The sequence below is a fragment of the Pygocentrus nattereri genome, chromosome 19 (genome assembly GCF_015220715.1).
Source record: "Pygocentrus nattereri isolate fPygNat1 chromosome 19, fPygNat1.pri, whole genome shotgun sequence".
NCBI lineage: Eukaryota > Metazoa > Chordata > Actinopteri > Characiformes > Serrasalmidae > Pygocentrus > Pygocentrus nattereri.
This window is the reverse complement of record NC_051229.1, coordinates 39,890,599-39,896,561: the sequence shown is the minus strand read 5'-3', so window position 1 is coordinate 39,896,561 and position 5,963 is coordinate 39,890,599.

Here is a 5,963-nt window from a genome sequence, read left to right as displayed (position 1 = left end):
TAACCCTAACCCTAACCCTAACCCTAACCCTAACCCTAACCCTAACCCTAACCCTAACCCTAACCCTAACCCTAACCCTAACCCTAACCCTAACCCTAACCCTAACCCTAACCCTAACCCTAACCCTAACCCTAACCCTAACCCTAACCCTAACCCTAACCCTAACCCTAACCCTAACCCTAACCCTAACCCTAACCCTAACCCTAACCCTAACCCTAACCCTAACCCTAACCCTAACCCTAACCCTAACCCTAACCCTAACCCTAACCCTAACCCTAACCCTAACCCTAACCCTAACCCTAACCCTAACCCTAACCCTAACCCTAACCCTAACCCTAACCCTAACCCTAACCCTAACCCTAACCCTAACCCTAACCCTAACCCTAACCCTAACCCTAACCCTAACCCTAACCCTAACCCTAACCCTAACCCTAACCCTAACCCTAACCCTAACCCTAACCCTAACCCTAACCCTAACCCTAACCCTAACCCTAACCCTAACCCTAACCCTAACCCTAACCCTAACCCTAACCCTAACCCTAACCCTAACCCTAACCCTAACCCTAACCCTAACCCTAACCCTAACCCTAACCCTAACCCTAACCCTAACCCTAACCCTAACCCTAACCCTAACCCTAACCCTAACCCTAACCCTAACCCTAACCCTAACCCTAACCCTAACCCTAACCCTAACCCTAACCCTAACCCTAACCCTAACCCTAACCCTAACCCTAACCCTAACCCTAACCCTAACCCTAACCCTAACCCTAACCCTAACCCTAACCCTAACCCTAACCCTAACCCTAACCCTAACCCTAACCCTAACCCTAACCCTAACCCTAACCCTAACCCTAACCCTAACCCTAACCCTAACCCTAACCCTAACCCTAACCCTAACCCTAACCCTAACCCTAACCCTAACCCTAACCCTAACCCTAACCCTAACCCTAACCCTAACCCTAACCCTAACCCTAACCCTAACCCTAACCCTAACCCTAACCCTAACCCTAACCCTAACCCTAACCCTAACCCTAACCCTAACCCTAACCCTAACCCTAACCCTAACCCTAACCCTAACCCTAACCCTAACCCTAACCCTAACCCTAACCCTAACCCTAACCCTAACCCTAACCCTAACCCTAACCCTAACCCTAACCCTAACCCTAACCCTAACCCTAACCCTAACCCTAACCCTAACCCTAACCCTAACCCTAACCCTAACCCTAACCCTAACCCTAACCCTAACCCTAACCCTAACCCTAACCCTAACCCTAACCCTAACCCTAACCCTAACCCTAACCCTAACCCTAACCCTAACCCTAACCCTAACCCTAACCCTAACCCTAACCCTAACCCTAACCCTAACCCTAACCCTAACCCTAACCCTAACCCTAACCCTAACCCTAACCCTAACCCTAACCCTAACCCTAACCCTAACCCTAACCCTAACCCTAACCCTAACCCTAACCCTAACCCTAACCCTAACCCTAACCCTAACCCTAACCCTAACCCTAACCCTAACCCTAACCCTAACCCTAACCCTAACCCTAACCCTAACCCTAACCCTAACCCTAACCCTAACCCTAACCCTAACCCTAACCCTAACCCTAACCCTAACCCTAACCCTAACCCTAACCCTAACCCTAACCCTAACCCTAACCCTAACCCTAACCCTAACCCTAACCCTAACCCTAACCCTAACCCTAACCCTAACCCTAACCCTAACCCTAACCCTAACCCTAACCCTAACCCTAACCCTAACCCTAACCCTAACCCTAACCCTAACCCTAACCCTAACCCTAACCCTAACCCTAACCCTAACCCTAACCCTAACCCTAACCTTAACCCTAACCCTAACCCTAACCCTAACCCTAACCCTAACCCTAACCCTAACCCTAACCCTAACCCTAACCCTAACCCTAACCCTAACCCTAACCCTAACCCTAACCCTAACCCTAACCCTAACCCTAACCCTAACCCTAACCCTAACCCTAACCCTAACCCTAACCCTAACCCTAACCCTAACCCTAACCCTAACCCTAACCCTAACCCTAACCCTAACCCTAACCCTAACCCTAACCCTAACCCTAACCCTAACCCTAACCCTAACCCTAACCCTAACCCTAACCCTAACCCTAACCCTAACCCTAACCCTAACCCTAACCCTAACCCTAACCCTAACCCTAACCCTAACCCTAACCCTAACCCTAACCCTAACCCTAACCCTAACCCTAACCCTAACCCTAACCCTAACCCTAACCCTAACCCTAACCCTAACCTTAACCCTAACCCTAACCCTAACCCTAACCCTAACCCTAACCCTAACCCTAACCCTAACCCTAACCCTAACCCTAACCCTAACCCTAACCCTAACCCTAACCCTAACCCTAACCCTAACCCTAACCCTAACCCTAACCCTAACCCTAACCCTAACCCTAACCCTAACCCTAACCCTAACCCTAACCCTAACCCTAACCCTAACCCTAACCCTAACCCTAACCCTAACCCTAACCCTAACCCTAACCCTAACCCTAACCCTAACCCTAACCCTAACCCTAACCCTAACCCTAACCCTAACCCTAACCCTAACCCTAACCCTAACCCTAACCCTAACCCTAACCCTAACCCTAACCCTAACCCTAACCCTAACCCTAACCCTAACCCTAACCCTAACCCTAACCCTAACCCTAACCCTAACCCTAACCCTAACCCTAACCCTAACCCTAACCCTAACCCTAACCCTAACCCTAACCCTAACCCTAACCCTAACCCTAACCCTAACCCTAACCCTAACCCTAACCCTAACCCTAACCCTAACCCTAACCCTAACCCTAACCCTAACCCTAACCCTAACCCTAACCCTAACCCTAACCCTAACCCTAACCCTAACCCTAACCCTAACCCTAACCCTAACCCTAACCCTAACCCTAACCCTAACCCTAACCCTAACCCTAACCCTAACCCTAACCCTAACCCTAACCCTAACCCTAACCCTAACCCTAACCCTAACCCTAACCCTAACCCTAACCCTAACCCTAACCCTAACCCTAACCCTAACCCTAACCCTAACCCTAACCCTAACCCTAACCCTAACCCTAACCCTAACCCTAACCCTAACCCTAACCCTAACCCTAACCCTAACCCTAACCCTAACCCTAACCCTAACCCTAACCCTAACCCTAACCCTAACCCTAACCCTAACCCTAACCCTAACCCTAACCCTAACCCTAACCCTAACCCTAACCCTAACCCTAACCCTAACCCTAACCCTAACCCTAACCCTAACCCTAACCCTAACCCTAACCCTAACCCTAACCCTAACCCTAACCCTAACCCTAACCCTAACCCTAACCCTAACCCTAACCCTAACCCTAACCCTAACCCTAACCCTAACCCTAACCCTAACCCTAACCCTAACCCTAACCCTAACCCTAACCCTAACCCTAACCCTAACCCTAACCCTAACCCTAACCCTAACCCTAACCCTAACCCTAACCCTAACCCTAACCCTAACCCTAACCCTAACCCTAACCCTAACCCTAACCCTAACCCTAACCCTAACCCTAACCCTAACCCTAACCCTAACCCTAACCCTAACCCTAACCCTAACCCTAACCCTAACCCTAACCCTAACCCTAACCCTAACCCTAACCCTAACCCTAACCCTAACCCTAACCCTAACCCTAACCCTAACCCTAACCCTAACCCTACCCCTAACCCTAACCCTAACCCTAACCCTAACCCTAACCCTAACCCTAACCCTAACCCTAACCCTAACCCTAACCCTAACCCTAACCCTAACCCTAACCCTAACCCTAACCCTAACCCTAACCCTAACCCTAACCCTAACCCTAACCCTAACCCTAACCCTAACCCTAACCCTAACCCTAACCCTAACCCTAACCCTAACCCTAACCCTAACCCTAACCCTAACCCTAACCCTAACCCTAACCCTAACCCTAACCCTAACCCTAACCCTAACCCTAACCCTAACCCTAACCCTAACCCTAACCCTAACCCTAACCCTAACCCTAACCCTAACCCTAACCCTAACCCTAACCCTAACCCTAACCCTAACCCTAACCCTAACCCTAACCCTAACCCTAACCCTAACCCTAACCCTAACCCTAACCCTAACCCTAACCCTAACCCTAACCCTAACCCTAACCCTAACCCTAACCCTAACCCTAACCCTAACCCTAACCCTAACCCTAACCCTAACCCTAACCCTAACCCTAACCCTAACCCTAACCCTAACCCTAACCCTAACCCTAACCCTAACCCTAACCCTAACCCTAACCCTAACCCTAACCCTAACCCTAACCCTAACCCTAACCCTAACCCTAACCCTAACCCTAACCCTAACCCTAACCCTAACCCTAACCCTAACCCTAACCCTAACCCTAACCCTAACCCTAACCCTAACCCTAACCCTAACCCTAACCCTAACCCTAACCCTAACCCTAACCCTAACCCTAACCCTAACCCTAACCCTAACCCTAACCCTAACCCTAACCCTAAACCCTAACCCTAACCCTAACCCTAACCCTAACCCTAACCCTAACCCTAACCCTAACCCTAACCCTAACCCTAACCCTAAACCCTAACCCTAACCCTAACCCTAACCCTAACCCTAACCCTAACCCTAACCCTAACCCTAACCCTAACCCTAACCCTTACCCTAACCCTAACCCTAACCCTAACCCTAACCCTAACCCTAACCCTAACCCTAACCCTAACCCTAACCCTAACCCTAACCCTAACCCTAACCCTAACCCTAACCCTAACCCTAACCCTAACCCTAACCCTAACCCTAACCCTAACCCTAACCCTAAACCCTAACCCTAACCCTAACCCTAACCCTAACCCTAACCCTAACCCTAACCCTAACCCTAACCCTAACCCTAAACCCTAACCCTAACCCTAACCCTAACCCTAACCCTAACCCTAACCCTAACCCTAACCCCTAACCCTAACCCTAACCCTAACCCTAACCCTAACCCTAACCCTAACCCTAACCCTAACCCTAACCCTAAACCCTAACCCTAACCCTAACCCTAACCCTAACCCTAACCCTAACCCTAACCCTAACCCTAACCTAACCTAACCCTAACCCTAACCCTAACCCTAACCCTAACCCTAACCCTAACCCTAACCCTAACCCTAACCACTACTGATGATGTGTCCTAAAATTTCTTAATCTACTATTTCTGTACTCTAATTTATCCACATATAAGGAATAATTCTCTTAGATATTTTTAATAATAAGAAAAACTAAAATACCAGGCGATTAGTAGGTAAGCTAACGATAATGTGTCCTAAAATGTCTTAATGTATTATCTCACACCTGTTCGTTCTCTGACTTGCCGTTGTGGGAAGGAGAATGAATGGGTGAAAAACATAGGCCAAATCAGGCCTCGAGGGTGCCCTGCTCAGTCTAGTGGTGCACTTCTCTCTTCACCTCTTTGTTCTTTGCCTCGCAAAGCAGTTAGAAGAATCAAATATAAATACAACTCTAATTTATCCATATATAAGGAATAATTCTCTTAGTAAATTAAAAAACCTAAAATACCAGACTACTAGTAGGTGCCCTAATGATAATGTGTCCTAAAAATTTCTTAAATATATTATCTCACACCTGTTCGTTCTCTGACTTGCCGTTGTGGGAAGGAGAATGAATAGGTGAAAAACATAGGCCAAATCAGGCCTCGAGGGTGCCCTGCTCAGTCTAGTGGCGCACACTTCTCTTCACCTCTTTGTTCTTTGCCTCGCGAAGCAGTTAGAAGAATCAAATATAAATACAACTCTAATTTATCCATATATAAGGAATAATTCTCTTAGTAAATTAAAAAAAACCTAAACTACCAGACTACTAGGAGGTGTGCTAATGATAATGGGTCCTAAAATTTCTTAATATTTTATCTCACACCTGTTCGTTCTCTGACTTGCAGTTGTGGGAAGGA